At 45.5% G+C, this 11,448-nt stretch overlaps 1 pseudogene; it reads right to left on the reverse strand.

The window, feature by feature from the left end:
• Positions 1–948: 948 nt before the first annotated feature.
• Positions 949–1,065, reverse strand: LOC136662950 (5S ribosomal RNA; annotated as a pseudogene).
• Positions 1,066–11,448: the final 10,383 nt, after the last annotated feature.

Below are 11,448 nucleotides of genomic sequence, written 5' to 3' on the forward strand. Positions count from 1 at the left end.
TTAAATTTTTCCAGCAGCTGGTGGGGAAAACAAAAATAGACCATGAAAATATATCAGAGCTGATAAGGGTTTGGTTAGGAAGCTGATGTGTCTCCTATACTAGGAGATGTACAGCTCAAGCCTATGCTTGTCTACTCAGAAGTAAGTCCCATTAGAGTCAATGGGGCTTACTCCCAGGAAAGTATGGATGGGATTGGGCTGGCAATCACTTCATCAATGGCTGATTATTCCCTTCAAATAGCAAGATTCATCACTTTAAAAATACATCCTCTCTTCTTCAGTCAAACAACAAGATTAATAAATCACTTTAAAAACAGTACCCTTTTTCTGCTCCTGGCCAAGTAAAATGTGTGCTTCTCTCTCTCCCCTCCAACTGCATGGAAACTTTGCCAACTGCATGGAAACAACTTTAAGACCCCTGGTGACTGGTAAAATAGGAAGAGTTTTATTTGTGGAGGGGGAGGAAAGGGGGAAGGTTTGGAGATCGAAAGGGGGGCGTACAAGAGGGAGGGGGTTGAAAATAGAGATTTCACTTTGATGAGAAGCGATCCCAGGCTGGGAACTAGGAACCAACCAAACATTGGCGAGGGTTAAGGTCTACAAGCTGAGCATGCTCGGTACTTGCCAGCTGGGGGTTGGAGTCAAAGAGCTTTGGAAACAACATGCAATGAACACAGAAGACAGCAGCCTCGGAGTGGAGGGTGAAGTGGCAGCAGCCACTCTTGCAGCTGAGCAACTCCCATTTCTTCTGCTTTAAAAAAAAGCGCAGACGACGGATAGAAGACAGGCTCATATTCTGCCCAGGGGTGTGACTGTATCACTGCGAGAGGACATCCTGCGCCTCCCTAAAGAGCCGCGCCGCACAGTTTGAATAATACTGGTTTAGTCATCTGGTTCACCTTCCATGCTGTTGGTTGGCAACCTTCAGTCTCGAAAGACTATGGTATAAGCCTTCAGCACCCGGTATTCCTCGGCGGTCTCCCATCCAAGTACTAACCAGGCCTGACCCTGCTTAGCTTCCGAGATCAGACGAGATCAGGCATGTGCAGGGTAACAGTTGCTGTCCTTCCATGCTGGGCTTTCCCATAGTGGGCAATCTTCCATCTATCAATTGATCAGCTGAGAAGACTACCCAGTCTGTTTCTTGAAATGTTTGTGAATGCTGATGCAACCTCTCTAGGGATCTGCATCTCCATACCCAGGGCAGGGGGCATGACACACAAACTCCCATACTCTCACTTGCATTGTTGGGATTTATTATGAGTCTTGACAAACAGTGGAACATACATGACTAGTTATAATTGATGCACAGAGACCTGCCAATCTATTTAATGACCTGGCAGATCATGACCTTCCCATTAATCACCAGTGGAACATTTACACTCCTTTTAAAATGTTAATTCAGCTTTTTAAGCTCTGACTGTAAAAGGAGGACAATGCAGACATTCTTGAGCTATAAAGCATAAGTGATGATACAAGACCCTGGAGTGCAGTTGCATTTCAAAAAGTCTCTCGGACACTTTCCAGCAGGAAGAGAATGACTGGATGCCTAGAGAGGCAGTGGTTGAAGTTGGCATTTTCACTGAGCTCCATTGGCTGTGGTGCAAACTGCGGTTGCTTCATATTCAAGCCTTTTTTCAGCTCCATAATCTCTTACAATAGACATCTTTGGTCTGTTTTTTCTTTTTAAAACATTTATACCCCAATTTCCCTCTTCAGTGGTAAAAAATTAAAAGCAATTAAAATGCAACACAATAAAAATTGCAAAAATCAGAGCATCAACAAAACCAAATAAACAGAGCACAGGACAGCACAATAAATCAAAATGTGTGCTGAAACCAGTTTTAAGGGCAGAATTAGGGGCACTTAGATTACTTATATAGGATATTAGAGCTGAAAGGGATCATGGCGGTCATCTAGTTGAACAACCTGTAGCATTTTCAGATGTTGACAGAATACTGTTAATAAAGAACAAAACATGGAAATCTAAGGACCTACTTTCAATCTATCAGTCAATAATGGTGAAGAGTTTATCTTTGAAGATTAGAAGAAAAAGGGAGATGCAATGCAATAGCATATCTTCAAGAAAACTTAAATGTCTTTTAGAGCCCCATGTAATTCACCCTGAAGACTCTTGAGGCAATGAGCAATGTTTTTAAAGCCAGTGAAAGATTGATCACAGAAAGACTTAGAATAAAAACAATAAATAATAAAATACTGTCAGCACAATCAGTAAAACTAGACTCTGCGAAATGCTATATAGAGTGATAAAAGGCCTTCAACAGTTTCCTAAATGTAGTCAGGGTGGCTATCTGAACCAACAGCAGTAGGAAGAGCCAGTGCCAAGGTCCCACAACTGAGAAGGCCCTGCTCTGTATTTCTCTACACAACACCCTGGAAGGTGGGGGCACTTGAAGCAGCGGGCACTGAATAATATTTAACTGGTTAGCAGGCTCTCATGGGGGGACACAGTTCAGGTATGGCCCAAGACTCCTTGGTGCGTGAGGTGATGTGCCAAATGCAGCCTATCCTTGCCTGGTGAACCTAAGAACATAAGAACAGCCCCACTGGATCAGGCCATAGGCGAGTCCAGTCCAGCTTCCTGTATCTCACACCGGCCCACCAAATGCCCCAGGGAGCACACCAGATAACAAGAGACCTCATCCTGGTGCCCTCCCTTGATGTGCCAGCCTCCGCTGCTCTCTGGAATGAAAAAGAAAGAATGAGAATATATGGAAGAGGAACTGAGGGGAAGAGGACGTGGTGGACACTGTTCCCTTTAAGCTGCGTGGCTGTGCAGTTCGTAGCCCTGGGAAGCCAACCTCCATGCAGCTCATGGAACTTGGCAATGATGTGTGACAGCATCACCATGCATCCAGAAATGGCACCATACTGCCATGCACTAACTTAAGAGTCTACACAGCAGCATTGGCCCATTACAGGGCATATTGGTGGTGGGCTAGAATGTCTTTGATTCTCTAGCCACCACTCTCTTCTTGCTATTTCCTCTTCTGCCCTTGCTCCTTTTCCAATTCAGGGAGCAAGAGGAGGAGATGCAGTGGAGATGAGTAGGTATCCTCCTCCTACCTGTCTCTGGAGGCACCTGCCTTAGTTAGCAGTGCTTCAGGGACCCAGAGCCCTACCTGTCGCTGGAGGCACCTGCCTTAGTCTGCAGTCCCAGAACCCTATCCTATCCAACTTTCCAGCATCTATGCAGTGGCAATGCAGCCCCAAGCTAAATGTTCCCTTACCTTGAGGAGGCCTCCGTGACTTTCTCCTCACTGCAGGATACAGCATTCACCTTGTTACCACAGCTGCATCAGTGCTGGAAAGTTGGATAGGATTGGACCCCCAGTGTTCTGGTTCTTTAGGGCTTTGAAGGGCAAGTCATGGGCAAGATATGCTCTCACTTCACTGGGGCTTAGATGAGCATTGCCATGCAGATGTTCCTCCTTGCCAGCTGTGCACACAAAAGCTTAGCATGTTGGTCCTCTCTTTGCAGATTGGTCAGGAGGGGTTGCAAACATCTGCTTGGCTTCTGCATTTTTTTTTTCAGGCTCCTTTCTGCTACTCAGTTCCCCCTCTCAGGTTGGGTAAATAAATTATCCGCAGCATGTTTGCTTTAATGAACTGTGGTTTTTAATAAATGACTTATCTCTCACTGAAGTGCTGTTAAATTGTCATGGTTCTAAAATCGGCCTAATAGATTTGTGGGCAGATGATTTTATTCACTCAAAAGAAAAAAGAAAAAAACCCAACCAGAGAAACTCCTTCCTCCATTCTTGTGGAATTATACAATGGTTGTTTTGTTTGGGCTGAAGGGGAAATGTTTGGGATTAATGTGTAATGCCTCAACACCCAACTTAATGAGGATTTAGAGGCCTATCCCAAACCGATGATCTCCAATTAATTACGGTAGTGGCCTGCTGGTCTTTTTGCTGCTGGAGTAGATTTTTCAAGTTGGGTATTAATGGGTTCTGGAATATTTGCTTCCTTCAGCCAGCAGAAGAAGAGCTATGCTAGACTCTTTACACTGACCTTCTAAATGAAATTCTCCCACCGTAGAGCTAATAAAGGACAAATGTACTGCTCAGCCCTCACTTCCTGTGCCTTTTGTTGTTGCTGAAACCTGCTGTTTTCAAACTGTAGGACTACAATCGTTCTAGAAACTTTCCCTGATTTTCCTGCCATAAGCTACTCACAAATGCCGACATCCAGTTTGGAACTGGGAGAAATATCCATGGGACGTGGAGTCTTGAATACACCATCTTGAGTGGCAGTGCATCGGAACATGAAAAACAATTAAAATGCCGCACATCAAAAGTAGAGCATAAATTGTCTCCCTCTGTAGCCATCAGTTTTGATTCAGCTTCATGGTTCAATCTCATTCAGATTTATAGGGTGGTGATATGCATTTCTCCTTCATATGCACAACAGACCTTCCCCAAAGCACTGATTCACCTTTAGATACTTTTATTGGATTCTTTATGACTAAGTGATTGAAGAAAATGCTGCTGAAAGTAGCATGGCATCTTCCAAATTGTGTCTAGAAGCAATAGAAGGGAATGCATATGTGACCAGTGCCTTATCCTGGCTGTTTGGAAATGCAGCTGTAATTTGTGGCAGAGCACCTGTTTTGCATACAGAAGGTCCCAGGTTAAATCCCTGCCAGCATCTCCAGGTAGGGCTGAGAAAGACCCTTGGGGAAGACCCCTGGGAAAGACCCTTGTCCCTGAAGAGCTACTGTGAACCAGTAGAGAGAGAAAAAAAAAACAAAACTGAATTAGGGGTTGTCTTGGTTTAAGGCAGCTCCTGGGTTCCCGAAGGGTACTCAGAGATACAGGATCTCTGAACAGGGTCTCATTTTAACTATAGTCTCTTTTCAAAGTCTTGTGCAGTACATTTTAAAGATCTCCATATGGCAGTCTCTGTCAGAAGCCTGGATAATGTGAATTCGGCCATGTAGACAGGTTTGCAGTTCTAAATGTGAATTATGTTAATGTATTACAAATGCTTGAGGGTCACTCTGATTGCATGGAAAGCCCTGGGTTAATATCAATCATTCTCACCGCTGTACAAAGACCTTGTATCTCCAGAGGCAATCGTGTTGATATTTAGTAATTATGTACTAGTTAGCAAGCTCTAAGTGGTGTTGTGTACTCCTACTAATTAAGCTGCTCAACACGCTTTTGCTTGATCAAGGAGGGGTTTCTCTTGCCATGTGATTCTATCAATGCATTTCCATTCTTCCCCACCGTTATGCAGATGAGAAAGAATGACAGATGGAAAGGTGGAGGCAGCCATGTTCAGGTCACATAGACAGTCAGTGGCTGAAATGGGGTTAATCCCCTGTACATTGTGCTTTCTGATAAACCCTTGAGAAGGCAATTCCAGTACAATATGGTGAACAAATATACATCATTTTACAAACTGTTTTGCTTAAGGGCCACAATCCTGAAATGAAGATGGGCCTTGGGCTTGCCCGCCAGTGTCACGAAAGTGCCGTAAAGCGGTTTTGCGCTACCAGGAGAGCAAGGAGACTGGTGCATGAATGTGTGCCAGCCTCTGGAGACTGACTTGGGACCCGTTCTGCCAGAACAAATGGTAAACCCACGCCAGCCAAGCTAGGCGGCGCAGGGTCTGGGGGGATGTAGAGAGGGTGGAGGGAGGCATTTCAGGACAGGGGTAGAGTGAGCGGCGGGCAGTTTCATGGGTGGGCAGCAGGTAAGCAGGGAGCAGGGCCAGGATCTGGCACTTATGCTAGATCTTATCCCCGTTCTCAGGCAGCCCGGGCTGCTTGGGAGGTGGCTCAGATCTGAATAGCCCCATTGGAGCTACTGTGGCTTTACCTGGGGTAAGTGGAAGCAATTCCTCTTGCCCCTGGCTGAGCCGCAACTGGCCTCAACCCTGCCTTGGATGCGGGGCAGGCCTGCCGACCTTGTAAGTGACTTCTGGGAAATGTGTACCAGAAATAGGAGGTATTGGAAGGAGAAAAGGTAGAGGTTCTGTGATATATGTGCAGAGTGTTCCCTGAATACACAATATTGGAAAACCTATGGAAACATAAGCCAATATTCTATGCTTTAATTACATAGAATACCAGCTTACTTAATAATACGGTAGAGATGGCTTGCTATGTGGTATAAAGGATTGCACCAGATTTAATCAGGCATCTCTTTGCAAGCACCCCTGTACCCTTTTCCAAGTAGATTCTGGTAATTTGCAAGGTCTGGCTTTGACTACTTTCTTTGTGTAACCACAAGCTGGTGACAGTCCAGCATGAATTCTCTGGATTAAAGCTTCGTTCCTGGCCCATTGGAGCTCATTGCATCTACATCCTCCCTTGGTAAAGAGATGCTTTCCTAACTCAGATGAGCTAAAGCTTTCACTGTGACTTTGTGAAGGTCAGCATTTGTGTCTGAAGAGAGGCTGATAGGAGCAATGCATGATGTACAGTGTCAGCCATAAAGGAAATACTGTATATAAAAGATAAGGTTTCCCACCCGCCCTCTCCCTTTTCTTGTGGTGAAGGCCCGGTGTTCATTTAGCATTCATAAAAGTATTTATTTGGAAATGCCTTTAAGTACCACAGAGGGAGACTTGAAGGTGTGTGTCTGAGAGCAGAGTACACATCTCTTTGGGTTCTTCTTTCATCTGCTTGGGGGGGAAAAAAGGAGATTGTGTTATCTTCTCTCTTCTCTCCCTCCGCCCCATAAAAATACTAATCTTCTCCAACAGCACCAGACACCCAGGGAGCAGGCGCCTGGCAATTAGTTCAGAATACAGAATAAATGAGAAACGGGAGGACTCCGTTCTGTACCAGAAGGAAAGTGGAAATGCAGCCTACTAATTAGAAGATGCTCAACATGAGGGAAACGGTGGCCAGGTTTGAAGCACTGCTTGGGATCTAAGTGTTGTCCTAAGAAGTTCTTGCATCGGGCCTTGATGCAGACAGGCACTAGCTAGCGAGATAAATATCATGAGTCTTCGAGTACAATTAGGGGTGATGTTAAATGTGTTGTGGTTTTTCTTTCCTTTTCTAAAACTTGGATAGCAGCTGTGGGGATTATCTGGATTATGACCATGGAGTAGGAGAAGAGGGTTTAACCCTTTCGTCTGTGAAAAAGTGCTGGTCCGGATCATCCACTCCCACATAAGAACAGCCCCACTGGATCAGGCCATAGGCCCATCTAGTTCAGCTTCCTGTATCTCACAGCAGCCCACCAAATGCCCCAGGGAGTACACCAGATAACATTTGATATGGTCCCACAATTGATATGGTCCCAGGAGGGAAGCTGGAGTGGGCACTACCTTGGGGCAAATAGCAGCTGCAGGGAGGCCATATGGATTTGCCCTCAATGGTAGAGTACTTACATGCAGGGGAACCCAGGTCTGTGTTGCAGGTAGGATTGGGAAGGACCCCATGTGAAACCCTGGACAGCTGTTGCCAGCAAAGGGGACAATAGTGAGCTAAATGAACCAATAGTATGACTCCAGCCACAGGGCAGATTCATAAGTTCCTAAGCTTCCTCCCACACTACTGCTATTTGAGAAATGAAAGTGTTTTTGTTTTTTTAAATGGAAAGACAATGGCTGATGTAAGATTGCATGTATTTGACCCTTAGTGTAAAGCAGGGGTGCCCAAACCCCGGCCTTGGGGCCACTTGCAGCCCTTGAGGACTCCCAATGCGGCCCTCAGGGAGCCCCCAGTCTCCAATGAGCCTCTGGCCCTCCGGAAATTTTTTGGAGCCCGCACTGGCCCGACGCAACTGCTCTCAGCGTGAGGGCAACTGTTTGACCTCTCGCGTGAGCTGTGGGATGGGGGCTCCCTCCACTGCTCTCTGTTTCATGTCTGTGATGCAGCAGTGGCAGCGAAGGAAAGGCCGGCCTTGCTTTGTGCAAGGCCTTTTATAGGTCTTGAGCTATTGCAAGATCTTCATTCATTCGTATGTTCATATTTAATATAGTCATTCATGTAAACTTATGTAAATTTATTCAAATTTTAAATGTAAATTAATTCTTTTTTTCCCCGGCCCAACACAATGTCAGAGAGATGATGTGTCCCTCCTGCCAAAAACTTTGGACACCCCTGGTGTAAAGGGACCTGAGTGATCAAAGAAGGGAAGTTTCACCAGGAGAGTTCATTGCTGCATTGCACAGAGAGTAACTTAGGATCTGATCCAGAGCCCTGCGTGCTGGCTCACTGCTGGTACACACTGTCCCAAATGTACGGCACGTTTGTGAGACCTTACCGCAGGCCCAACACCAGAGCTAGCCCAGTGCAAGCCAGTGCTAGGTCAGCTCCGGTGCTGGGCCCACATTCTGTTGCCTGCCGGACACCCGGATCACCTGGTGGTGGAGAGGTGGGAAGGAGGTGTTCTGGGTGGGGGAACTGCAGGGATAGGGTGGGGAGGAGGCGTGGTGGGGGAGGGAGCGGGGAGGGAGGGGGCAGAACCAGTGGAGCTCTACTCCACCGAATCCTGAGCCTCATGTGGGACTGTGCAGTCTGAGACAGGACTCTCCAATTCTGCAGCAGCTCCAGAGCTGCCGTAGAATTGAGTAGCCCCATTGCTGGGCTGCTTCCCTTCCCGCCACTGGTGGCTGCCTGGTTGCGTACTGGATACCGCAGCAGCCATTTTGTTGCCGTGGCAGCCCCACAAGCCGGGCTGTTCAGAACTGGGCTGCTCCTCAGTACAGAAGACCATGCTGTGAATGTATCATGATGCAGGGAACTGCATCTAATTTATGTTTGGTGACTAGCCTGTAAGTTGCACTATTTGCATATAATTTACATGAACATGTCTGGTGCCACAGATATGTCAGTTGGTGGATATGTTGTGCTTATTCTACAATCTTTTTATTCTGAAATGTGCAGAACCTAAAAGGTTTGCAAAAGAACTTTTGAAATTATGAGAGCCGGAGAATAAATATGTGAATTTATATTTATTGACTTGTTTTGCTTCCATTTGTTTCTAGCATTTTGCCAACATTTCCAGATCATTTTTTTTTCTGTAGGCATAGAAAAGAAACTTGACTTAGAATGGAAGGAAGGAAGGAAGGAAGGAAGGAAGGAAGGAAGGAAGGAAGGAAGGAAGGAATCTGTGCTTGTCAAATTTCTAGAGTGAGGATTTCTAGACTGTGGGTGCAGACTGCCCTAGTATGACCTGGTAGAAAAGCAGGGGAAGTCCATACCTTTTGCTAATATAAAGGGAAAGAACAGTGCTGAATTTCATTCTTCATTTTTAAAAAAATGAATCGAAGGACCAAATGTTCATTATGCAAGAGACTTCAGAAAATATAAAATGGTGGCCAAGGATTGACTGAGCTGTCCTATTATCACAGAGAGGTGAGGCAGGCAGGCTGACAGGTCCCTGGCTGCCACAGGCATGGCTACTCAGGTGTGACTAGGCAGGCAAAAGGGCTTAGGAAAGAGAAAGATGGACGAAACACGCACCTTTGGCAGCAGGCCAAGGGAAGCAGGAAAGGTAGAAAAATGAAGGTTGGAATTCAGCAGAAGGAATTATTTACATCAGCAGGGCACTCTTCTTGCATGACAACCTCTTTTTCCTGACTCTTCTGGGTGCTACCATCTTGGATCATGATCCAGGATGGCAGCGCCAGGGAGAAGAGCCAGGGATGTTCTGCAGCACCCCTGTGAATTTTCTGCAGTGCCCTTAGTCGCCGTGGAGCTCCGTTTGGGAACAACTGATCTAGAGGAATGAGGGGAAGAGAATGAAAACTGGGAGGGAAAAATGGGCAGAGGATGTTGAGTTGAGGCATTGTGCATTGACAAAATAGCTAGCCATTCTAGTACTGAGAGTGGAGCCCATTGGATTACGGGATGGAAGCTAAAATGAGTCTAGTGCCGACTCTCGTGGTGCAGTCCAGCAAAAAATCTGTCTGTTTACACAAAGTGTAAACTGTCTTTCCTTGTGGTTGTTCTGACAACTTTCTCAAGACGCATGCAAAAAACAAACAAAAAACTGTGTGCATAATCTGTGTGCATATGTAGTTCAAACCCTATAGCCAGTTCTTAGAGGTGTGGGTGTGTGTGTGTGTGTGTGTGTGTGTGTGTGATGTGAGGGTTCTCTACCTTGTGCACCTTGGTTCTTGAGAGGGGAGGGGGTTGAATCACCTTGATCTTACTCTCCAGACATGGTGCACCCTCCAGACTCTCTGAGGCTCTCTCTGAAACCCTCAGACTCTCTGAAGCACCCTGAAGCTCTCTACTGGCCTGTCTTTCCTCTCTCCTCTTTGGCATTTTACAGATTAGTTCCTTAAACCTTCTTGCTCTCATCATTGTCACATTTCACTACCTATCTTGTAGCTTCCTCAGTGATGGGGGGGGGGGGCAAGAACAGAAAACCTTCCTCCTCACAAAGGAAGTCAGATGGATTCTCATCAGGAAGCCACAGTTGCCCACTGGTTTCTGCTGTGGCTTCCCCAATGACCATTGGGGGAAGGGCTGGTCTTGAAATTGTTGTTGTCTCCACCAGAGGGAAGGTGTACCATGTCCGGCTGGCAGGCTGGCATCCACTATGGACTCAGACAGTGCACATAATGTATGCATCACAAGTGGATATCAGTTGGCACCAAGATGTGCCACTTGGCAGATGTCTGTTGTGTAAGGAAGCCTATCTGTGAAACTTTACAAGTCTTGTAAGAGTTTCTTGACTTCTGCTATGCTAACAAGCTAAAATGATCAATGGAAAACTCATTTTTTTAGAACAAGATGATTCCTCTTTTGGTTTTATTTTTGGAAAAGACAGATGCTTTAGAAAAATGCTTTGTATCCTCATTAACCAGATCACTTGCTTTCGGCCAGTACAAACAGTTCTCTTCATTTCATTTGTCAGCTGGGTGCAAGACTGGCTGGCTGTTATCTTATTTTTTTCTTTCCCTGAAGTGCTTCTTTAGTGTGCCAGTACTGGTTTATATCCAGCCTGCCCTTCTCACCTTGGATAAAGCTCTTCATAGAAAGAGAAAACATTGGTTTGTGGGTTTTCATAAAAACAGCACCTGTTTCTGTGGGATTTTTATATCAGTGAGCCAAAGAAAATGGCAAGGTTTCAAAAGTGAAATGGAATGATTTTGTAGAACTCGCTGTTCTGGAAACCAGTAGACTAGCTCATGAAAAAGAAGAAGGCAGAGTAAATAATGGTATCAGTCCTTTAATGGACTTTTTGTCTACTCTTGGTGTGTGTAATGGATTAAAAAAAAATGTTTCAGAGCAAAATCTTGGTTAATATTTGGTCATTTTTGCCGAGCACTGCCCTAATGATTGGCATAAAAACAACATGGTGTGTGGTGTTGCCAGAACTGCCTCATTAAACTGTGTGATTGTCAGTGTGGTGATGTTGCAACAAAACAGATCCTTTGACTTCTGGTCCAGACCATTGCTTATTAGAGGTGCTTCCACAGTAATGTTGAAAAGAAAGCACAAAACAG

Source organism: Tiliqua scincoides, chromosome 11, assembly GCF_035046505.1.
Source record: "Tiliqua scincoides isolate rTilSci1 chromosome 11, rTilSci1.hap2, whole genome shotgun sequence".
Taxonomy (NCBI): domain Eukaryota; kingdom Metazoa; phylum Chordata; class Lepidosauria; order Squamata; family Scincidae; genus Tiliqua; species Tiliqua scincoides.